The sequence below is a fragment of the Zootermopsis nevadensis genome, unplaced genomic scaffold, assembly GCF_977971745.1.
Source record: "Zootermopsis nevadensis isolate Lab colony 2312 unplaced genomic scaffold, Znev_1.0 Znev_ptg000013l, whole genome shotgun sequence".
Lineage (NCBI taxonomy): Eukaryota > Metazoa > Arthropoda > Insecta > Blattodea > Termopsidae > Zootermopsis > Zootermopsis nevadensis.
The window spans coordinates 7,821,150-7,848,469 of NW_028259145.1; the positions used below are offsets into that span (position 1 = coordinate 7,821,150).

Here is a 27,320-nt window from a genome sequence, read left to right on the forward strand (position 1 = left end):
CTCGGACAGATTTTCAACAGATAAAAATTGTTTTGTTTGATGAGACCAACCTACTACATTACTTTTCCTGAAGAAGAAAGAAAAAGTTTTTTTAAACGGCGATTATATATCAGTGAATTTTATTAACAACGGTGTCAGTAACATAGACCATATGTGGTCGAATGATATAATACTAATGTAATAATGTCAAGCGTCTTAAACCTTATAAAAGTTCCTTGGTTCTGTGGATCCAGAACCGATCTGGATTATGGAGAAAAGAAAAATCCGTGCTCAAAACAGAACCCAAAAATGTACCTCAACAGTCACTCATCTGAATGTCGTAATATTAATTTTAGCAAATATATAATTTGAACACTTTTATGTATATTATTTCATAATACTCGAATACTATTTATTAATATGTAAATAGGCGTATAATTACCTTCTAATAAAAGCCCCTGTTATCATTTAGGTGACCTCAAAGTGCATCCAGGAACAGAAATCACGGTATTAGTATGGATTGAAATTGAATAGACCTTTCGCTAGCAAATTGCAAATTCTGAGGACTATCAGTTTTAACACATAAATTAGCAAAAAGTAATTTGTTACCTGATCCACTATGAATTAAAATTAATGAATTGAATACAAGAATATATTTTGACATACATGTGAGATTTCATGTTATGTGGCTGCGAGTTAGCAGATGACTGTCTTCTGGGTTGTTGTGTCGTGTAATCTGGTAAATGTTAACAGACGTTTTAGAAGTGATTGCTCTCTCTATCATCACTGCGATGAGTAAACTTGTACCAGAGTATAGGGTGAAATATCCTAGAAGATTGCTATCTTCACACTTGCCGCTGTGAGAATAACAAATGTCACAAGGGGAGAGATAGTTACATTAGACAATAGACAAAAAATCATTATAGTTAATCCCGATTCTTATTATATTCCACAATTCTAGTAAATGAGTCTGTTGTTGTGAACACTGTAACACAGTAAATTACTAACAGTGTTTCAACCCTATCCTTACACCGCCAGTAAACGTCACAGACCATACAAAATGAGAATGAAATATTACTCTATATATCTTTATAATTGAAATCAAAATCCCATCCTCTAATTTGGAATTAATATGCGTTGTATGGAACGATAATCAAGGAGGTGGAGGTCGAAGTGAGGCCGACAATGAAGAACACAGACACTGAATCATGTGTTCACATCTGTATTTATTAAACTTTCAGTGGTAACAATGGTCGCTATGCACAATTTTTTTTTGCACTGAGATAAAATGATAAAATATGGCCGATCACTGCTGTTTCGATGAAAAATGACGACTTGGTCATACCGAAACACGCACCTTAATATAAATGGAATGGGAAACGAAACGGGCTTTGTAGTGAGTTCGGAGCTCTGGTCATTCGATGCAGTAACATAGGATGTATGCTGAAATGAGTTTCACCGCTTGGACCACAAATTAATTCAATTTTAATATCTGTCTATTCTGTGGGATAGTTCAATGTGTTCGTTGTATACTGACATGAAATTATAAAATAAACAAATCGGAGGACAACTGTAAGCTTGCTATGAAGTACTTTGTTATTTTCTGTCAGCAATTAAACGTCTTATTAACACTTTTCAATACACGAATATAAAATATACGTAAATATTTTTGATAGTTTTGAAAGCTTAACATATACAAACTTTTGAAGGCTTAATTTTACAAACTAAATCGGCACCTTTATAGTCAGAGAGCTGGGATAGGATTATTACAAATATGTCATTTAATTTATTTTTATTATTATAATTTATGTAGAAAAAAATAAATTTTTTTGGACATTCGCTCTAATATCCGCCTAGTTCACAAATGAATAAAATAAAGTGATTCCTCGCAAAGCGTGGTGTAATATTTCAGATAAACGCTGTGGATAGTAAAACCGCTATGGGTAATACCCAAGACGTATTGGAAATTGGGGGCTAAGGGAACCGCCAGTGTTAACACCTATTAAAAATTATGATGTCAGTTCCTTTAACAAACGCAAAAATACAGAGCGTAATAAATTCACACTAATGCGAATATGATGCACCGTTATTCTGGAGGATAGGAACATGGTTTCGGGTTTCGTCAGAGCTCTGCCCCCAGGAATCTCAGAAACCACTGATTTATTTTACCTCGTAGGATAGGAATTGCGAACCGCGGATACAGAAAACCAAATACAAAATACACAAAACTTGACGCAAATTTTTCGTTACCAACATTTTAATTTTATGCAGATTGTCGGCCACTTCGCTTCAGAGCCGTCGATAAATAGCCTAGCATGATTCATAATTCATCTTTCAAAAATAAGTAACGTATTTCAAATTTCTTCGTTCCGAAAAGTTTTAGGTATTCCTCGGGGACGAGTGCAAACTAAAGCACATTTTGTTTCCTTCTAAGTCTCTGGTGTTTTACCTATTATGAGTAAGGCAACCAATATTACCAAGGTCTTTCTTGTGCAATAGCGGGAACCATCGCCTCATTGTCATTAACTACTGTTACGTAAAACTGAGAACCGGGTTGTAGTCTGAACACATTTTGTGCATCGGTACTGTAGGGACACAAGTGCAACATTTCCCTTAACACACGTCTGATATTTGAAGTTTCGCGGAGATGATAATCTTATTGTTGTTTTGGGTGTTAGAAATACAAACATGTTCAGGCATTGATGTTTGACAATAGGAACAGAGATAATTATAGGAATATATTGAAAAACAATAACTCCTTAACACAGTGCAAGAATTGACATAGAATGTCGTTGAAACGAGTTGTTGCTCAACAGTGGCCTCGTAAAGCGTTACTGCAACAATGATATTCGCGTTATATCGTGAAGAACAATGTTACCTTGCTTACATTGTTATCACTACCCTTCTTGCTACGAACTAATTAACGGACAATTGCAACGATTATTTCAGTGGAATACTTTGATTACTGCAACCGTTTGGGCGACATTAGCTACTTCACTAACTGGTCAACAAATTTTCTCTCAATGTGACATTATAGTGATAATCACAGAACAATTACTATGAATTTTATACATATATTCTGAGTAAACAAAGTGAAGTAGTATACTAATGGTTAAGAATCAACTAAATGTATTTTATGAAGATATCCGTCTTCATACTCACCGCTGTGAGAACCTCAAGTCTTACAAATGTATTTTAGATGTTGTGTGAAACATATAAATTTTCTTACTTGATTGGAGGAACATCGCGTATAAGATCTCCTGCTGTTTCGATTTGACGTCTAATGATCTTGATGCTCAAACACTGTTTATCGGTTTCAGTGCAAAAATCTCTCAAGAACCCAGTCAATTTCTTCCCGATAAGACGATACGACTATAACTCGGAGAGAAAGACGTTAATTATATTTCAGTTTAGCCCATTAGATGAAGTAGGAAGGAGTATGTTGACACATTTATAATGGAGTCGCGGATATCTGTGACTTAGCATGTATTTATAAATATAAAACATCGTTTATTACGTAGTCGAAGGGAGGAAATATGAATTTAAAGAAACGTTTTTGTTTCTCTGAATAGATATTGATAAAACACAAACACAGGGACATGTTATCTTATATCAGATATAATAGTTTTTCTATATTAAGACTTTATTTACTGTATAATTTATAATTACCAATGTTTGGAAGCAAAAGTATTTTATACTAATAAAAAATATCGTAACGTAATAGTATTACAACCACGCATACAGACACAACAAAATATTAAGAAGCACTACGTCGTCAAAGTGGTTGAGATATTAACACAAATTGAATTTCGGACTATACGAAATAATTGAAATGTAGTTTTATTCAAACAGAAAATAAAGAATAAACAAATGTGTTATTTTTTGCGTCCCGCTGCATGCCTATGCAGGCATTGGGGAGGGGGGAAGTGGAGGTATAGCTCCTACTCTTTCTTGACCTCGGCACTAGATGGGGTGAGTGATCAGCATCACGCCCCGGCCGGCTTTATCCCCAGGAAAGAACCACGGAACCTACTGGACAGGAGGCTTGGTGGGCCCCAGAGCCGGTCTGGACGCAGGGGCTAGAGGAAGAATCCTCTGGCGCCGTCGGGGATCGAAACCCAATCGCCCAGCCTGTAGTTAGTAAATGTTTTAAATTTGTTTGTTTATCATCAGTCTTTCGACTGGTTTAATGCGGTCCTCCATTTTCGCTTATCTCGCGCCAATCTCTTCGTTTCCACATATTTTTATAGCTAACATCCTCAAAAATCTGCGTCACATATTCCAACCTTTGTCTCCCCCTACAATTCTTCCCTTCAACTGTTCCTTCCATTACGAAATTAACCAATCCTGTGTGCCTCAGAATGTGTCCCACCATCCTATCTCTTCTTCTGGTAAGATTTTTCCATAGACTTCTTCCTTCGCCTATCCTGTCATGACTTAAAAATTATTGTATATATCATTTGTACCTTTGCATACAATGGTCCCCATATGAACGAAAGTGTAATCCTACCAAAAGAAGCAGCTGTGATAAAATAAATCATAAGGGTTACTTTTGAACTAACTGTGATTTAAATGTGCCGGCATGATTAAACTGTAGAGACGATTCATGACAGGCTTAACTCGCTAAACCATATCATACAGTTCTCTATGTGATTATTTTACGTCGTGCATAGGACTCACATGCAGTTGCAGCAACAAATGTAACTCCATACATCACATTTCTGTGTCGAGGAAAAAATAAATTTTTTAAAGTGATAGTGACGTATTTAACACAAATTCTTCTTTACAATTTTAATTACCTTTAACATAGAGATGTACTAGCGACAATGGGAGGTTCGTATTATTTGAAATTGTAAATTAAAAAAGAATATAAGGCTGTATTAGGTGCCAGTATGGGAATTGGTCTAGAAGAGCAGAAAATAGTAGATGTCACTGACAAACATAATTTAGGACAAAAACAATTTTATAAAAGTAGATAATAAACACTTAAAAGTGAGACGAAGTTTAAAGCAACACGGAAAGACGGAACATAATTGCACAAAGATTAATCTCAGGGAATGTTTCATACAACCCAACTCCGTGACTTCTGATTGCTTGTCTGGTATCGACAAACAAAATGATTAAAGCATACAAAATTTTGATTTTCTTTTGTATGGGTGTGAATCATTATCTCTCATATTTTAATATTTTAATATTTTCCGTCAAATCAAAATTTTAATAAGATAATAAAATATAAAATATTTAAAATATCATTTCACGTTCCGCATCGAATGATCGATTTACAAATTGGAACGTCTCTTACGACATCTTTCGGTTATATTTAACCGTCCTCAAGTATAAATTAGATTGGTAAATTTAAAACTCGAATTACAATCATTTACAATGTTATGCAGTTTATTGAAACTTTCTTATCAGATTACTCTTATATATTAGAACGAAGGTATTGTTTTTTATATGGTGTGGTTCATCTGATGTTCAATATTAGTCTGTAAAGTAATGATTTAAATAAAACATTAATAAATATGGAGTAATATAGAAAACAAAATGATGGAAGTAAATAAATAGTAGAATGTATAAGTAAAATAAAATTAAATTAATTTAATAAAACATACCGGTGATGAGTTGATAGAGACATGACGTGTCTAGCGGAAGACATCTAGAAGTATTACTGTGTCGGGTCGAGGTTTAATACTGAATTGCGGTTGCTCGTGGAGTGCGTAGGTGAAAGGAGGTTGTTATGGTTGGGGTCAAGGATCTGGAGTGCATTGAAGATGGGGTTATTAAGAAAAATATTGTTGTCGTTTAGGGAAAGATTTTGTTTATATGTTTGTTGTATGTAATATTTCTCTATTGTATCTCTATTTCTTTTGTTACGTACTATTTTTAGAATGTCCATAGTTTGTGTAATTGTATTGTATGAGTGTCCTGTGTTTAGAATATGCTTTGCGTATGCAGAATTTTCTTTATTGTGTTTTATGGCAGCTATATGTTCTTTATATCTTTGTGTAAAGGTGCGTCCAGTTTGTCCTATATAAGTTAATTGGCAATCTTTACATTTTAATCTGTATATACCTGGAAGGTTATATTGATTATTAATATCTATTGATGGTTTTTGTTTGAGGATGTTTTTTATTGTATTGTTTGATTTGAAAGCAATTTTTATTTTGTTTTCTTTGAATATTTTTGTTATGAATTTGGTTTCTTTTCCAATGTATGTAAAAGTGGCCCATTTATTTTGTATGTTTTCATTTTCGTTAGATTTTGTTGTTTTTTTAGGTTTTAAATCGTAGTTATTATATCCGTTTTCTCTAAGGATTTGTTGTATTATGTTTAATTCAATTTGCTTGTTTATTGTAGATATTGGATATAGGTTTCTTCTGTTTATTAGGTAGTTAATGGACATTTGTTTGTGTTTAATGAGGTGGCAAGATGAAGCATGAATTATAGTACTTGTGTTTGTAGGTTTTCTGTAAATTTTGAATTCAAAATTTTTAATTTTTCTTATAATGGTTAAATCTAAGTAGTTTAGTGTATTATTGTGTTCTAGTTCTAATGTAAATTGGATGTTTTGATTTATGTTGTTGAATTCGTTAAGTACTTGTTGAATATTTGTCTTTTTCGTATTATAAAGCATATTATCTGAAATATTTCTCCAATATCTCGAACACAATTACATAACGAATATATTAAATAAAAATCATATTCAATATTATAGCAGATATGTAGATGATATACTAATAATTTATAATACGAAAAAGACAAATATTCAACAAGTACTTAACGAATTCAACAACATAAATCAAAACATCCAATTTACATTAGAACTAGAACACAATAATACACTAAACTACTTAGATTTAACCATTATAAGAAAAATTAAAAACTTTGAATTCAAAACAAACAATATAATAAAAAACATCCTCAAACAAAAACCATCAATAGATATTAATAATCAATATAACCTTCCAGGTGTATACAGATTAAAATGTAAAGATTGCCAATTAACTTTTATAGGACAAACTGGACGCACCTTTACACAAAGATATAAAGAACATATAGCTGCCATAAAACACAATAAAGAAAATTCTGCATACGCAAAGCATATTCTAAACACAGGACACTCATACAATACAATTACACAAACTATGGACATTCTAAAAATAGTACGTAACAAAAGAAATAGAGATACAATAGAGAAATATTACATACAACAAACATATAAACAAAATCTTTCCCTAAACGACAACAATATTTTTCTTAATAACCCCATCTTCAATGCCCTCCAGATCCTTGACCCCAACCATAACAACCTCCTTTCACCTACGCACTCCACGAGCAACCGCAATTCAGTATTAAACCTCGACCCGACACAGTAATACTTCTAGATGTCTTCCGCCAGACACGTCATGTCTCTATCAACTCATCACCGGTATGTTTTATTAAATTAATTTTATTTTATTTTACTTATACATTCTACTATTTATTTACTTCCATCATTTTGTTTTCTATATTACTCCATATTTATTAATGTTTTATTTAAATCATTACTTTACAGACTAATATTGAACATCAGATGAACCACACCATATAAAAAACAATACCTTCGTTCTAATATATAAGAGTAATCTGATAAGAACATTTCAATAAACTGCATAACATTGTAAATGATTGTAATTCGAGTTTTAAATTTACCAATCTAATTTATACCTGAGGACGGTTAAATATAACCGAAACATGTCGTAAGAGACGTTCCAATTTGTAAATCGATCATTCGATGCGGAACGTGAAATGATATTTTAAATATTTTATATTTTATTATCTTATTAAAATTGTGATTTGACGGAAAATATTAAAATATTAACCTAATTTACAATATGACGCAAATATACTACCTTATTATCTCTCATGTTAAGGGAACATAGATTGAAGTGTTTGAGGATTGTTGCTGAAGAGGGATAAAGTGACAGAAGTTTGAGCAAAATTGCATAAAGAGGATCTCCAAATTTGTGCTTTCAACTAGATATTAGACGACAATATCAGGGGAGAGTAGCTTGTATCTGGGAGAGGAGAGGCTGGAAAGAGATCACACAGAAGACCTTGATGTAGATAACAGGACATTATTGAACTTTGCATTTAGAAAGAGGGTGACGGGGAGTATGGACTGGATTCAGTTGCCGTGTACAGACGGCAGTGAATATTCGAAATATCTTGAGTAGCTGTGTGACTACTAGATTTTCAAGGACTCCGCTCCATTGAGTTATACGTATATTTACTATTTTGTAAATAAACGAGAGGGTATAATTTTTGAAGTGAAATTTCCCTACACGTATTATTGCGTTAAACTTTCGATGTAAACAATTTTGACGTTGCCCATAATATATGAAAAAGAAAGCACAATACATGTTCGCAGTTCCACTTAACGTATCGTAGGCCCTCAGAAGTTCAATCTTTGATCCTGTTCATTACCCAAGCAATCGTATCTGTACTCACCCGAAAACTGGTGCACGAGCGATTGTACTCGGCGTTCGTCGATCGTTCCAGGAGTTTCCGCTGAGGATGAACACAGGCTACACGCGGTACGCAGGTACAAAATCACGCCTCTGAATGTGTCGTTCGTATGCGTGAATGCACTTGTACTTAGGCTTATCTCTACAACACAGAGGTGCAGTGTAAAATATGCTATATATAATCACACCTTCCCACAGTTACGTGCTGAACAGTGTATTGTAATCTTAATTAGGCGGAATGTTTAAAATATAATAAATACTTTACTTTATATATATATGTATATATATATGACCTAAAACCTTCACGGCGACTAACGTCAACAAAGTATTCTCACTCGTATTACCTGGTTTAAATCACCGACATTTCGAGAAACATCTCTGTCCGCATTACCAGAGCTGTAATGTAGCTGTGAATCCGGACCGTCCCACATAGCATATATGGGAACGTTTGCACACTCCAGGAATCTACGAACTGGTTTTAATACTGGTCTTTTCCCTTATGCTTTTCCGGGAAAAATATTCGTGTGCTTTGTATACTTAAAATAATTGATTCTTGTAAGTTTATTAATAACCGGTTGGCCTGTGATTGATATGGATTACAATTACGCTATGCAAATCATTACATCGTTTTGAGAGGTTGTGGATTGACTGGTAGTTATAACAACGAAAACAATTATTTAAAATTCCTTTTTATCGTTCTCAGTTCTCTTGCAGAATCAATTGGCTGGTACAAAGTGTTTTGCTTTTGTGAATATTTTATTTTCTATCATCAACATTATCCGGAAAGCTAATGTTAAATAATCACGCCAACCTCCGAACTATGTTTTTATGGTACTGTTTATTGGTTTTGTATTCACGATGCAATATTTAATTTTACCACTACATAAATCCATTTTTGCTGTTTTTTTATTTATATGTTTGTATTCTTAGTGCTTGTTTAGGGATGAAAATTTGTTACAGATACTGTGATCTTTAACCTTTGTATCAGCATTTTAACTGTCGATACTAGACCCGGTATGCATAAATATCATGATATTGTAAAATGGGTTAATGATATATGAATTCTCTGTTTGTTTATGCTCTAAATTCTCTCACCAAAATCTCTGCAGCAGGTAATACTACATGTCACAGGACCCCACCCACAAGCCCAACCTCCAAACATGATGGATATCGTAAGGTCTCGTAACAATACCACTCTAGAAAAACACACATAGCCTTTTAATGTATTCCACCAGGCAGATCTGGTATAAAAGAAAGAACCATTTGTTTAAAGGCGTATGTGTACCTTTGCATTCTTCATTGGAGTAACGTAATGGGCAGGCTTTAGTTCTGAGCTAGACAACTAGGCGAACCAGCGCATGACATAACTGCGAAACACAGGAAAAGAAGAAAGTGGTTTTTCTGTCTTTCCTTCCCATCCGTATGTCTAACAATGAATCCTAAATCCATACACTCGATCAGCTGGAGTATATAACGTAGATGGTTTGTCTTTTTTATCGTCTTTGCGAGATTGTACTCTTTAAAAATTCGTCCCATAAAAGAGGATTTGCCGTATGGCTCGCTCGAAGTATTCTTTTATACACCGTTATATGAGCACACCATCCTCTTGGCTTCACGATAACACGGAGAGGTTCTTGAATTAAAGATAAGGTTGTGGTTAATGGCGTTGACAATAATTCAGACTCAGTTTAGCCAACCATTCGCTGTGTATATCGCAACAGAACGCAGACAAATTGTCTGCTGCAGCACTAATTTACTTTGAATTAGTGCAAAAATGAGCTTTAAAGATAAACAGAAGTAAATAAAGAAGACAGAAAGAAATAAGAAACAAAGAAAAGAAGACTGACGGAAAGGGTGAAAGGAAAATAAAGACGGAGTAAAGTAAGAAACAAACAAGATTCACTCGCAAGATTGTGTAAGGTTACGGTCAATTTAAATGAGGCAGTATGTTCAGTTTTAGCAGATATTATTAGCCTATTCAAAGTGAACATAGACTGGGCATACAGCACAAATTGGAGAAGTACATAATTAATCTTAAAACTTAAAGGAACTTTATGGGAGAAGGTCATTTGGGAGACCTACGAGTAGATGGTATAACATTAAAATGTTTGTTAAGAAACAACGTGTGACGATGTTGAATGGATTTTCTTGGCTGTAGCGGGCTCTTGTGAACATGGTAATGAACTTGGGATTCTGTAAAAGACGGTCAATTTCTTAAACAACGGGGTTTCTACTGTTTGCAAGAAGCGTCTTGCTCCGATTACTTCGTTATTATTTTTTATAATTCAGTAAGTTTATTTATTGTACCTTGGATGAGTGTTGTATTGGGATCCATGAAAATTCACCCTCGTTTTCGATACTAGGGTCTCTTTCCAAGGGCGTTTCCATGTTCCATGATCCTCACATCTGCTTTCCTCACAAATACTCATGATCTTCTAGATACGATCGAGAATGTTATATATTTATTCTTATAACAACTTTAACATGTCCACATAATTTGTGCATCTTGTATTATATCGGTTCGTGTAATAGAACTCAATAGAAACAAATATTTCCTGTATCAGTGTCTTCAGACTCTCACCTGCTGTTATCTCAAGAAAGGATCGAGGATTTTAAATCGAAATTACATCTATCTCCCTGAAATCGATGACGCACTGATTGTTTTTCGCTTTAGCAATCTCAATCAGCATAGTTAGCTTCTTCGGCTGATCCGAACCCGGGATTTCCAAAATGCGAAAAAGTATAAATGTTAGCCACGGAACTGCGACGTAGAAACTGGTAGAAACTATTAAGTTTTTTAGACTTCGTCGCTCAAGACTGGTTTGTATGTTAATTATTAAAACTTCAGGAACAATTGAATATTCTTCCTACCACCCCGCTACCCTAGTTTGCGTCTATGCCTTTAAAAATAACATATGGAAACCGGTTCTACAAATCTTCACTTACGTATGCCTAAAATGCATTGTACTCTTGTTCCATTAATATTTCACATAAAAACAAATTGGGTTACATTTCTTTTATAGCATTTTCGGTGAAATTGTATCAAACGTCAGGATGTCATTATGAATAAAAATGCTACATGATATGCTCGATTATCAACTGTTACACTGCTACGGGCTTGTCCCATCTCAGATTCTCCCTGCACAAGAGAAGATTTGGTTACATATACAGACACTGCCATTCTTCATGCCCGATATTGGTTTCAAATATAGTTTTGTATATATGTTGTAAATTTACTTTTATATTTATTCTATACTAAATTTTCCCCAAAGTTCTTTTTTGTTTGTATGTTATTAATATTACTCTATTTAATGATTTCTACTTTGAATGGTGTGCATTTGGATACGAAAGAAATAAAATAAATTTCAATATACGCACATGGGTGTACCTAGCTGAAGTTAGAAGTGGACATAAGACCAGGGAGTCATGTCTAACAATGTAGACTATAACCAAAAGATTTAACAAATTTCATTGTCAATGTTTATGTAGTTGAAGTTTACAATACATTTTACGCTACCAACTTAACCGAAATTATCGTACTTAAGATATTCTTTTGTTTCGGAAGACTCTAAAAATTTGTCTCATACGTTGTCAGCTAATCACGTGATTAAGTCCACCAACCACATCAAGCAACGTGTGAAATGTGCGGCCGAATAATTTTCATTTCCTTTTTTTGTCATAACTGGGAAGAAGGATGTAAAGTAGTGGTGGTAAGAGACAGAAGTATTTACCAGAATGGGTTAAGCGTGATGCTAGATGGCTAGCTGATAAGAACTAAAACTCCTCAGTATCATTAATTAGTCTCGTATAGGTGTAGCAGTTGATGGTCGGATATATGATTCAGAATTTATTACTCAAAATAGTTCATTCATTAACATCTTGAAGTTTGGCACACTTTTTAACATCCTATGTATTTCGTGTTAAAATCCAAACCACTTTTTGAATCTAAGATAGAGAACATTCGTACTGATCCTTCTGGATAAATTTCGTGTTTCAACATTCTTTCGAATTTTTGCTCGTATCTCAATCCTGAAGATCTAAGATGCGGTGTGTTGATGTGTATTCTATCAGAGAGGTTCTGAATTTCATTATAATCTCATGAGTGAAATGCCGATCACAACTGGGGTAGATGGGAAATATCACGGGTCGAGAAAAGATGCACAATAAAGAACAGTAAGGAATGCACTGCAGGTCTTGTGGCTTTCTGTTTTTCTACATAATTTTGATATTGTATAACCCTATAAACTGACAAAAGAAATGACTTCTCTAAACACCTTATTGACTCTGAAAAATAAACACAATTCATCCATCGCCTTTCTTTATCAGGATTCTCAAAAGTATCAGATCTGCTTGAAATTTCTTATGTCAGTTTAAAAATAGTTGTTAAAATGCATATAACACCGGCCATATTTCATTTCGGCAAAAAACATATTTGCACCAGAATTGGCACGCTCATTCCCTGAGGCCTGGAAAGAACACAGCAAGATAAAAACTCTGGGAAATGTGTATTTTGCTTGAGGCTTGATGAAAGCATTTTCTACAGCTCGGAAAACAAGCATGATGAAAAAGCGACACCAAGACTAAAATTCTCTTGAAAAGGGGATTACAGTAAGAAAGACCATAGCCCCGGACATCTCTCTTCAGTTCGATTCCCGCCGAAAACGACATTGTTTGTGCCAGAGAGGAGATTACAGAAACAGGAGCCTGAACCCCGAGATATAACCATGGTTTCGATTCCCCGTGGAGATGGTTTTTATAGCAAGGTAACTAATCACGATAGAAGGACGATGCCATAACCGAAGTTGCTTTTTTGAAAAGGAGGTATCAGAAAGTAAGGTCGAAAACTCAGGAACTGTCCTGGGTTTGTGTCTAGGTGAAGATGTTGTTTTACAATGATAAAAATATTAATAATTTGTTACGTGAAATTCAACGCGAATGATAACAATGTTCCACAAATTTTGGTTCATTTCTTGTTATGGGTCTGAAAGTAAGTTTACCTTATAGATTTTGGGGTGATAAACACGGAAATAGTTTTTAAATTGGCAGATCGGCTTTTGTTTTCGAAAAAAATTAGTTTGTTTTATTTATACAAGATATTTTTTAGTTATATGGCAGTAAGATGTAGCTATGAATATACATTTGTCAAACACGGCGCCTCTTTGTCTTTTGTTTATATTTAGTTACTGGAGCATCCCTTTTCACCATCCGACAATAATCAGCTAGCATGGTGGCACTTCATTTGCTTTTGTATCTTTCCCCATCGCTGAGATGTCTTGATGGAAGCGCTCACCATGTTCGTCGCTGAAGAAACCACAGTTTGACGGGAAGAAATCCAGGTGTGAGTGTAAGATATGCATCTTCAATGACATGTTGCACCCCAGTTTTCCATAATAAGTCAGTGAGTTCACCTTCTGTTTGATAGAATTTATCACAGTATTTATTTCGAGTACGAAATGTAGTCAGTTTCACGGAGTGATCTAGAAGATTCCATTGTTGTATCCTCGAGGCCAAAAGCTCTGCCTCATTCTTCGGCAGTTCGAGATCCCTGATGAGGTCATTAAGCTCACTTTCTGTGATCTTATGTGGTTCAGAAGGATACAGTTTTGTACAAAATGGTGGATCCCTTGACGTAGACGGCTGCTGTACTTCTTCGTGTATATCAAGCTCAACATGAACATCATCAATGTCTTCATCTTCATCAGACTCTACATAAAACTTTCGGGCGGTTCAGGAATAGGTAATAGTCCACCGTGAGGGACGGGGCGAATTACAAATGGTATATTTGGGTACGTAAGTGTCCACTTTTTATTCATTGTCACCCCTTATCAAATAGGAGCCACAACACGGAAGAAACAGTCTGTGATGTGATTTTTTGGATCCCTCCGTACTATGGGCACTACGAAAGGCCCAGAACGTCCCTTACTATTCACCAACGGTTTGAGTTCTGATGAACAGGTAGTGCAGCATATGTGTGGAGCCCAGTTCTTGTCCTGATCGCCTAATTTACACCCAAACTACAATGCGCAAGCTTAGTTAACGTACACTCTATTGAAGCAAACGTAACTTCTCCACATACGTAACAGATGTTATTCGGACTATTCATACAACTATGGGATATGTTAATCTTACACGACACAAATACTGCGTAAGAAGTAGGAATATTACAGAGAACCGTTAACTGAGAAAAAATTACCCAGTACCTGGCCGGATTCGAGGAATACTGCAAGATTTGAAGATGCATTTGAGGCGGTAACAACTTTTCACGTAATGCAGAGTGGGGTGACTGTTGCTGATCACGTTTTAAGAGCGTGGTGGTACTATAACTGATAATAATGTAGATTAACTCGCTAACATGAGATCCCAACCGTAATTCGAAAACGGGAGCCAATCGACACACTTTAATGTGATTTTTCTTTTCAGTAGCCTAAAAATAGTCAAGATTGGTTAGTTTCATTTTCATAACAATTTACGTGTTGACCAGTGTAAGAGATGTAAATGAACATTTGTAGAATTTCCCTGCAGTAACACTGTGGGCAGTCTGCTAATATTTAAGTAATGTCCGATTATAAACCAAAGAAATTTGAAGCCTCGTTCAGGGTTTCCATATCACCTTCAGATTCATTTATATCCTTCCAAAATAACAATTTTCCAAAATGTTTACTTTTATCTCTTGCTGAAGATATTTTACTGGTTCAATATAACATCATGTCTGATGAAAAAGAAAAAAAACTGTGTAGAAGAAAAAGGAGAACAGAAAAGCATGGCACAGAAAGAAGGAGAGACCGTCCATTTTCCGGGAGCCACAGCACTTTAGTTGACATATTGGACCGCTATTGACACGAAGAGTTTCCCATTCCAGTCTCAACCTTTCCTTCAAGTCCACTCGTTCTACCACCCCTCTCGGTTGTGAAAGAAAAATGTTATTTTTCATCAAAAGCCAACAGCATCAACCACTATAGCAGTCTTCACATTGCTCCTCTCGTCCGCTTCGCGATTCGAATACTGATGCTCAGAGTGCAAGTTGACTTGTAACGCGAATACATCAGATTACGGGTTTTTTTGGACACTACTCAGCCATAACACAAAATAAGCGAGAATAATAAAAGACAGTATTTGACGTGATCATATTCGTACATTCAATTCTACTTTTGCTTACAATGGCATAGAGAACGTTGTGCTTTCAGCAAGCAGAGAACGTAGCTTGGAGATAGAGCACCATGCATTGTAGGCCTATGCAATAGATGAAATAAAATGGTAACTTTTAATCTCTGGTGTTTTAACTATATGTAACCCATATCCATGGTGTCAACTTGATAGGACATCACACTCTGTGGTTATTAATGTTTCAGAATTTAATTGTATAAAAATAGCATAATTATCCTTCGCAGATGGAGGAGTGTGGCACACTTTAAGATAGAACTGCTTCGTTGCTGGAAAGAATGCATTCAATGAACTTTGCAGGAGACCATATGGGTCCAAGGTCTAGTCTGGCCTCGTTGTCTAGAAGATATAGCCATGCCTTCACCATAACTCGAAAAGTGGACTTCCAATCTGCAGCTAATCACGTCCACAGAGTTGTCGTAATTTATTTAGCTGGCAGCAGGTGTTCGAAATCTGTAACAAAACACACATACTTTTATATGTACGAGTTTAAACTTATAAAATGTTTTTAAGTTCAAAATGAAAAATAAATTGTCCCGAACGAGTGAGTCTAAATGTAGCTTAATTTTAAGTGTTTACGAGCAAAGCAAGCTTCATCGAGTACCTCCAGAATAAATCTCTTGTATCACAGCTACATCAACCTGATTAGTTTCTCTGAGCCAAATCTACTCGAACTGTACATCGGACGTCACTTAATACATTAAAATTCACTATCACAGATTCTCAAGAGACGTAAATATTTTTTTCAGTCTATAAAAAATTTCCGTTTAATGCGGGTACTTAATGTAGAAGCTATTTTATTATCGTCGATGTTGGTCTTTGGATAATAACGCAGTGTGGACCTGTAGGTAGATACAAGAGTTTTGAATGAATATACTGCCATCTACCCTGAAGATGGAAATAACCGATATTAAAGTATACTTCATAATTGAATTCCTATTATTCCTATCTTTGTGTTCGTAAATATTCTGTTTCTTAGTGGTAATTTTACATTTTTGTTCATTCTACATTCACTGAACCGGAAATGTTCGCTAAGGACAAGTTTCCGTTTCATACAACAGCCGTTTTAGGTACGTCTTGTTGAACTATGTACTATATCAGTAGTTTGATTTGTGTCGTATGCTCTTACGTGATAATCCGAAATCCAGGCAATGTATAATATCCTTTTATCTTCAAGTAGTGAGGTGAGGCCGTTGTGACTCGTATAATTATTTTGTGTGTCCCACCAGCGTTAACAGTCAATAAATTTGCATTTATATTTGTGTTTCATATGACTTCAGTGTAAACAGCTATTATTTCTTTAAACAGAGTCTGCTAATCGAGTTTTGTAATGGTGAAGTCTTTTCTTTGCGCTAAGGACTGACTTATAAAATATTATTTGGCATGCTTCGTCTTATTATGTTCTATTTTTATCCTTCTCAGTGTCCTTGGTCCATTCTGTGAAATTCCCTTAGGCAGTCTTATCTTTCTTCACTTGGCGTTTGTGTTCAGATTTATTCTGTAGTCGTTTGCTTAGTCGTTAATACTGTATATACGCAACTTTTCTCTAATCTGTACATTTTACAGCTTGCCTTTCCTCGCGACGTAATTCTGACGCTGAATTCAGGAATATCATATCTGTCGTCTGTCGCCTCTTACTTTGGTTGTCACTGGCCATAACTTTCTACAAATAGGTATCCTGATACTGGCACCGTTTTACAATTCTTAAGTCTGGTTTTTGTTATTGCATTGTTTCTTAGTGTTCACTTTATTGTACAAAACACACTACAGGTAGGCCCCGCGTAACGACGCTTCAATTTACGCTCTCCCACATTAACGCCCTTTAAAATAATAATAAAAAACAAATACAAAAAGAAAATTTGAAAACCCTAGGGTAAACGGAGCACAGGATGTGGGTACCTAGACGGTGTCAGTTGCTCTCTCCTCGTCCGCCAGACTTGGTCTTTAATGTTGATGATACAGGGCTGTACTGGAAGAAGATGCCTGATAGGAAGTACTTAACATGTGAAGAGAGGTCTGCCCCTGGTTTTACGGCTGCGAAAGATCACCTTAAATTACTTCTGGATGGTAATTCATCAGGCACTTTTAAGTTAAAGCCGATGTTGTTGCGCCATTCAGAGAATCCACGTGTTATTAAGAGCATTGTGAAGACTCGACTTCCTGTTCTCTGGCGTTCTAATAAGAAGGTCCATCCCATTAACGCCACCCAATTACGCCAGTGTCAGAGAACATCAATAAGGTGGCAGACAGTGGTAATACTACGTACTCCAAAGATGGCTCTACAGGAACGAAGTACTAAGTTAAATTCCTATTTTATTACTCACCTTTTAAAATAATTGTTATATTTGTTTACCGTCAAATCACAATAAAATAGTAAGATAAGATAATTAAAATGATTAAAATATCATCTTTTGTTCCATATCGAGCATTCGATTTACATCGGAACATTCACAACATGTTTCGGTTTATCAAACCGTCGTCAGGTGTAAATTATAAACTTTTAAACTCAAATTACAATTATTTATAGTTTTTACAATATTATAATTTTATCATCTTTCTCAGTTTATTTTATGGAAGTTGTGTCTAGATATTAAAAATTGCTTTCAAAACAAAAAACATAATAAAAAACCTTCTCAAACAAAAACCACCAATAAACATAAACAATCAATATAACTTACCGGGTATATACAAATTAAAATGTAAAGATTGTCCATTAACATATATAGGTCAAACTGGCCGCACTTTCACACATAGATACAAAGAACACATTGCAGCCATAAAACACAATAAAGACATTTCTGCATACGCAAAACATATTCTAAATACAGGACATGCATATAATACAATAAATGAAACAATGGACATTATAAAAATAGTAAAAAACAAAAGACACAGAGATACAATAGAAAAATATCACATACAACAAACTTATAAACAAAACATCTGCCTAAACGACAATAACATTTTTCTTAATAACCCCATTTTTAATGCACTCCAGTACCTTGACCCCAACCCTGACAAACCACCTTTCACCCACTTACACCGCAGTCAATAACGAACCTTGTTCTGAGATGGTAACACTTCTGGATCTCTCCTCTGAACACATCTGAACCGATTGCTATTTCATATATGGTATGTTTATTTGCTATTATTTATTATTTTAGTTCATTTTGTTTTCTATATTCAATCATATTTCATTAATGTTTTCGAATCTTTTACTTCACAGACTGATATAAACATCAATAACACCACCTCAACAATAATGTTATATTAATAATATCTAGACACAACTTCCATAAAATAAACTGAAAAAGATGATAAAATTATAATATTGTAAAAACTATAAATAATTGTAATTTGAGTTCAAAAGTTTATAATTTACACCTGACGACGGTTTGATAAACCGAAACATGTTGTGAATGTTCCGATGTAAATCGAATGCTCGATATGGAACATAAGATGATATTTTAATCATTTTAATTATCTTATCTTACTATTTTATTGTGATTTGACGGTAAACAAATATAATAATTATTTTAATTAATATCACAATATGACGCAACTATACTATCTCATACTCACCTTTTACATATAAATATTATTTATGTTTCATAATTAAATTATAACCACAAATATTTAATACAAAAACACTTATATTAACTCTTATGGTTCAATTTTCGTAGTGAAGGATCTCATTTAAATACATTAGAATTCTTTCCCGATTTGCGTCGCTTCAGGTAACGACCCTGATGAGATTGAACTAACCCCGGCCTAAATAGTGATCTGCCTGTACTGTATTTAATTTGTTAGTTTATACTTGACGTCTATTTCGCCATAACAAGATATACAATGACGTAGGGAGATTTAATGTGTGGACTTTTAATTTTATTTTGTTACCTAGAAACAATTTTATCAAAAGGCGTGCCTACCTTCAAAGCCAATAAATTATTCTTTTCGGATAGTTCCCAAGCATTTTGCTTTGTACGGACAAGGAATATTCCAGACCTGCTCAAATATTCGATCTTTCCGATCTGATACAGCATTTCCAGATGTCATAAAATGATCTGCCTTGTTACTAACCGTTCCAGCTATTGCGTCTGTCAAGTGATCAATCTCTGCTTTAAAGAGGGTCCATAATTACGAGGTGCGATCGGAAAGTTTCTAGATTGTGTCAATAGCGGGCGAACCGGATGTAGTACGAGCTTCTGCCTTTAGGGGGTGCGGCCTACATTCATAGTGAATCAGTGTGCCAGCCGGCATCATCAAATTAGCATTTGTTTCTTAGTTACGGGCGTTTTGGTAGTGCATTACACCGACCCTCCTGCGATTTCGGAATGGCGTGTGCATCAAATTTTGCCAAAGACTCGCCAAAACGGTTACGGAAACCTATGAAATGCTAAAGCAAGCATTTGGGGAGTCCGCAATGCGTCGTGTACAAACTTTTGTGTGGCATTCACGTTTTAAAAATGGCCGAACCTCTGTCGATTATGACGAGCGTTCTGGACGACCATCTTCGAGCACAACGCCCGAAAATGTTACGAAGATTCGGCAGGCCATTCACGAAGATCGACGTCGTACCATCAACGACTTGTGCGGCATTGTTGCGTGAAGATGTGAGACGGAAGTGGCCGGCAGAGTGGCGCAACCACAACTGGCTGCTGCATCATGACAACTCGCCAGCGCACACCGCCCTCAAAGTTCGGCAGTTTTTGGCCTCAAACACCATGGCCGTCATCCCGCACCCTCCTTATTCGCCGGATTTAGCTCCGTGTGACTTCTTCCTCTTCCCAAAGATGAAAATTCAGCTAAAGGGAAGGAGATTTGAGACGATAGACGAGATTCAGGCAGAATCGCAGATGGTGCTTGACAGGCTGACAAAGAAAGATTTCCAGGGATGCTTCCAGGCTTGGCAGCGGCGCTGGGATCGTTGTGTTCACTCCCAGGGGAACTACTTCGAGGGTGATGGATGAATTTAATACCTGAGATAAGTGTACGGGTTTTTTTTTATAGGCGCAGTCTATAAACTTTCCGACGTCGTATAATTGCAGCTCAAAGAATCAGGAGGGACTTACTAATTTATCATTAATGACAACTCAGAAGGGATTTATTCAAGATTTAGAAAACAGTCTGATATTCTGTGACTCCGTGACTGATTGTTCCACTGAAAAACATCGTTACAAGAAGGTGAAGTACATGATGTAATAAAAAGCCAAAATACGTAGTCGCTACTTACATTCTGTTATTTCATATTTTCCTCCACTTTATTCCTTATATGTATAAATTAATTTTAGATTAAATTTGCATTCGTCTTGTACAATGTACTCAGTTGTCAAAATTTTTAGGACACTCCTCCCCCCCTTCTCGAGATTTCGTTAATAATTCTGATAAATTCAAGCTACGTCATTGATATATAAACATGTTATGAAGAAGGTATTGCCGTTGTCATGAGACGCTGTTAAAGTGTTCAGGGTCTTATGGTTTCTTCTGCTGACCATGAAAACACAAATGCATGCATCTGGCTGTCAGCTGCCATAAACTACATTTTACACTGTGTGTAATTTTTCGGTTATTATTGTCGCAACTAGAATTGTACAAATTTTGTTAGAGGTAAAACAGCATATCTACAAACATTCTACCGATTCATAACTTGATCTTATTCAGAAGAGGGTTTCACTGTATATTATAATTCAGATTTGTATTTCCTTAAACCAACAAAACTAGCTAATATAGTACCTCAGACACGTGAAATATATTGAAATATCGAAACATATGAGTAATTAGAAATAATATTACTTTCAAAACGATAATTTACGTAACGAGATTTATATCTTGGCTCTTACATTAGTAAAACTGATAGATTTATCAGTACGTAGGATTTAATGTTTTCACGGCGGTGAGTCTGAAGATGGCTGTCTTCTGGGTTGTCGCGCCATGTAGACTGGTAGATGTTTACCGAAATTTCAGAGGTCCTTGCTACCATCATAATCGCCCTGAAGATCGGGCAGCAAGGACCTCTGAAAGGTCCATAAGCTTCCATCAGACTAAACGACGAAACAACCCAGAATAAAGCCGTCTTTTGAATTTATATAATTGAATTATTATTATTATTATTACTACTACTACTACTACTACTACTACTACTACTCGAATTTATAACTTGTGTTGGGCAAGGCCGTGGTCTAGGCAACACGGAGTTTTCTGCCGGGGGCTTCCCCGGTTTCTCCGTGGCATCCCAACAATTACTCTATTCACACACAGAAGAAGGCAATGGCAAACCACTTCTGGATCATCTGCCAAGAACGTATATGAACAGATCCCAGTCCGAGAAAAGGATGGAAGGATCCTGTTCATATGGACCTGTCGTCAGACAGAACACTAAATAAATAAATAAAATAACTTTGCATATTACTAAGAAAAAACCCACTGACATTCTAAAAATTTTCAGGCAGCCAGTAACACAAAGCAATTTCGAAAAACTGATAGTCGTTCAGCTAGTCTATATATCCCCTCTCTTGTATTGCTACCTTAGATATAGTTACCGTGTTACAAAAGCCAATTTCTTGATGATATTCTGAACCACATGAATCCAGCCGACATTCTCACACATACCATACGTATACCAAGTAATCCTATAATTTAATCCTAAGATTTCCTAATGGTGTTTACCTTTAGGTTTCAGATTAGAATTTTTTATGTACGTCTTGTCCCTTGCATACCCTCTCTGCCCTTCTCACACGCCTTGATTTGTTAACACTTATGGTGATAAAACGCTCTGTAGATAAAACACTGGGTTATTGAACGTAAAGCAATGATTCACATACTTACCACTGTAGCTCAAAGCGTTAAGAGTGGTGATTCCGATTCTTTTTTTCATCCATATCACTGTGTTTGGACAACTGTGAGATAATTGCGTTGTCCCGTAACTGTCAGCTTTTTTGATCTTTTCTCAGTAATCCAACTTCTTGTATTCTATTTTCTTCACGATTCAAAAAATTAATTAAAATAGCGGAGATATAACTACCAAAATTATGCTAAAGCAATACGACCATTTTCTTCTTGAAAACAATTTAATAATTAAAATTGTATAGTTTAATAGAGTTACTTCTTTAAGGAAATAAGAATCGCTGGTCCTATATTTCGATGAATTAATGTCTATAATAAACAATTAAATTTAATTGGATCTCCCGCGCAATGGCAGTATTGCATCTGACAAGTGGCTTAGTTTTTATTCCGGATGCCAATTAATACACGGGCACACTGCAGTTGCAAAACAAGGAGAGGAATCTTTAATGATACAAAACACAGCTCAAAAAATAATTAATAGTAATGCTACCAGCTATAACGGAACGGTACAGTCATTTATATAGTGTTGCGTTTTCTCCAGTAACGTTTACTACCTCTAGAATTTAGAATGTTACTCATTCACACTTAGATTATTTAATTACGCTCCTTTTAATACAGTACCAAATGAGATATTTATTTTACCGTGAATGATGAATATGATGTAGGAGGGCGTTCTCTCGTTGAGTATAAAGTTGGCTCTCTTCTGGGTTATTGCTCCATGCAGAAGATAGAAGTTTGCGAATTATTCGGCAGGTGCTTAATGTATTTATTATCGGAGAGGTTATGGAGGTAGCACGTACATTGAAACGTCGGTAAAATTCTATCAGACTACACGGCGCAAAAGATAAGAAGATAGACCCTTTCGGGGTATGTGGTATTTTTGTGTGTCAGCAAAAGAAACGAATTCCGCATCTGTCAGCAATTAATGGGGTCTGAATGACAATATTAATCAAACGTCCTTTGTACATCCAGAAGAATCTCCCTTCAAAAAGAAACCAGCATGGAAAGGGTTGAATACAGACTTAGTACTGTGAAGTTAAAGTGGTTTCTGATTGATGGATTGAGTTTCATTGATGTCCTGCAATAAAAGACATGGCTGATTTCGTTCAGAAGATATATTCTGGAAGAAAGGTTCCACGATTTTTCTTCGGAATCCAGACAGAACATAGTTTTATATAAATACACAGGCACTACGCCACTTGGACAATAAACGGAAACATCATTGTTTGGAGGAAACCGTGTGTCATTTGTCAATAACAACGGTGTAGTTGATGAGATGGCCGCTAGGAGAAAAGGCATTTCATTCCAATCATTGCTTGTTTTCTTTTGGCAGTGTTAAGCTTCATTCCTTTCTGTTCTCCGGGTCCCATGGGGCCATCAACTCTTGAAGTTCGATTCTCTACCGCTACGTTGAGGCCCATCGGGACATGATGCAAGAAAACTACAGAAGAAAGTACGGTGAAAAATGGAAGAAAAATTACCAGTGCTATCAAGAAGAAAAAGAAGAGAGAGACATTTTTGCTAGAAAAGACCAAAAAGATGCTGGTTCTATGTGATACAAGTAATACGTATAAAAAAATAAATGTTTACATCTAACCTCTTTTAACGCTTTCCTGACAGAAAAACTGAAGTAGTAAATGCCTTGTTTTATCATCTTGTTCGTTCCTTAAGAAAACCAGCGTGACGACTCAGATAAAATGAATTAAATTCGTGCACATAACGTTTCTTATGCAGTAAAAGAGCAGGAAATAAAAAAAACATGTATTTCGTTTTAAGGTGTTAAGATGCAAACTTTCCAAAACCGCCCAGAATTGATACATTTATATGAAAGCGAAGTGTCCTTGGACTATTTTTTTTCTCTGACGAGGTCTTTGCAGGCTATGAAAAACACTAACTGGTAAACTAGCTATCTAATTGCATGTAACGAACTAACTTCATGGAGCACATTCCTTGAAAAGTTAACATTACGCCAAGCTTGTCAAGACTTTTCCGTCTTTTATGGAACCTAAATGTTCATAACCATTTTCACAATAGCCCGCCACAAGTTACTATCCTGTTCCAAATACATTCAATGAATTAACAACCTCCAAACTTATTTCTCTAAGAACCATTTCATATTATCTTCCCATTGTAAGAACACTAAGCTCAATAAATTAATAACATATGCTTCTGAATTTAGTAACAGACAATATAAATATGCTGATAAAATCGAGCAGGTTAACTTCTTGGTATAAGGTCCGATTTTTTATTGCGAATTTGTCGGGTTGAATCTCGGTCGTCACAGGTTACGTTATTGTGATTTAGTGTGCCCAAATGCTTAGTAATACTTTTGCTTCTTCGGAAGCTTTCGGGTTAAATTCTAGTCCCGGAGATCAGATGTCCTGGCCGAGAATTTTTGTTGCTTGTCTCAGTTTCTCCAAGCAAATGCCGAGATACTACTTTTAAACGGACGTAATTTATGTCATGTTTTGTTATGTAGAATGTTTATCATGACTGATCTAGGTTGATTCTTATATAATTCTATGAAAATCACATGCACAGTTTAAGAGACTAATGGAATCAGTGTGTGTCTCTGCAAACTATTAGTTATCCGTTTCAACAAAAAGCATAAATTTTTTGCCATTGCACTAATATGTGAAAATGGACACAATTAAAATCTGTGTATAATTTTCTCCATCTAATTTTACTACATTAATCCCTTATACCAGAATACCGCATCCTTCATCGTGTTTTACCTGAAAATGTGTCTTTACTAATTATATATTTTTCCAATACTATATCAATACAAGCTCGGAATACACATAATATCCTCATGCGTTTAGAGATATTAAATCCACCTTGTTAGACATTTGCCATTTTGGCCACTAGATCCCATTACATCAATGTGTACCTCAATTACTTTCTTCATCCGTCATTTTAACACCGCTCGTAGGAAATTCGAAAGTACGATTTTGAGGTTGTGCAGAATAACACAACATCCACATTAAACTTCACCCAGATTTTACCAGTAGTTTTCGAAGTGAATCGAATGGGCAGACAAGCGGAGAGAAAGGTCCAGCCAGTAATTCGTTCTTGCTATACAATTCGTGTAATAAACGCATAAGAATTCGTCAATCGCCAATTAAATTTCCCACCATCGAATTACTAATTTTTGGAATTGATTATTTCATTGACATTTGATAAAAATAAATAACAATAAAGACTAAAATAACGAAAATATATCGTAATCGTGGAAGTCAAGAAAAGCGTTTTAAATTTCCCAATCCTCTTGAAATATCAGAGTGACCTTCAACATAGTCTAAATTAGCGATCATAAAACATCAAATACTCCTTTAAATTGTAGAATATACGATTCTTAAGATAAGGACACAAAGAAGTTTTAATTTAGAATTTAATATTAATTTTATTCTTCCGTTAATTATAAAAACCGGACGTAACTATTCTTTGAAGCATATTTTAATAATCATAGCTTCTGTGTGCTATTTACGAATTAATATACAGAAAGTGTAAAACAAAATTATTTATTCCGTTTTAATCTATATAGGCCTATCAGTCCCTATCTACAAGCTGATAACCTACAGAAACATTTCACTTCAGATATAATTAGAGCCGGTTTACACACGCTTCAGGACAAATCTCCTCGGGTTTAAACGTTAGTTACAAGAGATAAGACAAATTCGTTTTCCAGTGTTTTAGTTTTATTTTGCGTTTATACTGTTTACCCACGAGTTTTATAGTTTCTTGCTTGTTCTCTAGGTAAAGACCGTTAACGAGAACGGTTGAACCTCTCAAATCCCTTCGTCTTGCCAGCAACTCTTTCCTGTTCCAGTCATAAAGGCTTGTTTGCACGAGTGTAGAGCGACGACGAGCAACTGGAGCGAGTTACTCGCCTCAAGCTCTTGAATACCTATTGGCTTCTAAGTTAATAATGGCAATACATCGATCCAGTAAATTTCTTCAGTAAATCGTCTTTAGAACAAGGCTTAAGGCTGTATCCATCTCCAGGTAATAACAAAAAACAAGTTCCTAAACGTCCCCGATTGTGTGCTCCTGTCTGTTTCTAGCAGCGAAGGAAAAGAATAACGCTTGATGATGGTGACATATGATTTCTTGTTCTTATTGCCCACACATTCACCACTAAGGCAATAAAATGAACACCACTTATGACACGGCAAGAAGATTTACTCTGATTTTAAAAGGAAGTGTTGGTGACAATTTCAGTTAACATTTTAAGTACACTGTATTAACTATCCAGCGTAAACAACGCAGCGTAGACTGAAATGTATTAGGACGATTTTGACGTAAATACGTCTATAAGGAAGGGTCATTCGGCTAAAATGGGAACGAAAAAGTGTAACCTGGTTACCTAGGAAACGTCGTGTTTACTCGGCATTGTTGTTACCTAGGAAACGTTACATTACATTACTCCGCATTGTTGTTACCTATGAAACGTCATCTGTTTACTCGTCATTATTGTTACCTAGAAAACGTCATCTGATTACTCGGCATTGTTGTTATCTATAAAACATTTCATTACATTATCTTACCTTACATTGCCTTACCTCACCTTACCTTACATTACATTTCATTACCTTAAATTACTTTACATTACATTCATCTACCACAGACCCATTTTAAGCGTAACTTATTGAAGTTGAATAATCAATGTCTTAATCAAACTTATCTCAATTGTAAAGCATGTATAAAGGAAATATTTAGAATAATGCCAATATATAAATTTCCTTCCCGTATAGACGTATTTACGTCAAATTCTCATGGAATCGTGGTTCCACTGTCAATTTTTTTATTAGCACATTCGCGGGTATAATG

General features: G+C 35.4%; 2 long non-coding RNA genes and 1 pseudogene across 3 annotated transcripts in view; 2 read left to right on the forward strand and 1 right to left on the reverse strand.

Moving 5' to 3' along the window:
- The window catches only part of LOC110828868 (glucose dehydrogenase [FAD, quinone] pseudogene), a 400,823-nt pseudogene that overhangs the window by 157,905 nt on the left and 215,598 nt on the right, over window positions 1–27,320 (forward strand). The gene's annotated exons all lie outside the window — the stretch shown is intronic.
- LOC147873880 (uncharacterized) lies at window positions 653–5,756 on the reverse strand. The gene is made up of 3 exons (XR_015535096.1): window positions 5,592–5,756; window positions 3,209–3,351; window positions 653–836 (listed from the first exon to the last, which is right to left on the reverse strand). It is a non-coding gene; the product is annotated as an uncharacterized LOC147873880 (long non-coding RNA).
- Window positions 6,921–7,680, forward strand: LOC147873881 (uncharacterized). The gene is made up of 2 exons (XR_015535084.1): window positions 6,921–7,408; window positions 7,535–7,680. It is a non-coding gene; the product is annotated as an uncharacterized LOC147873881 (long non-coding RNA).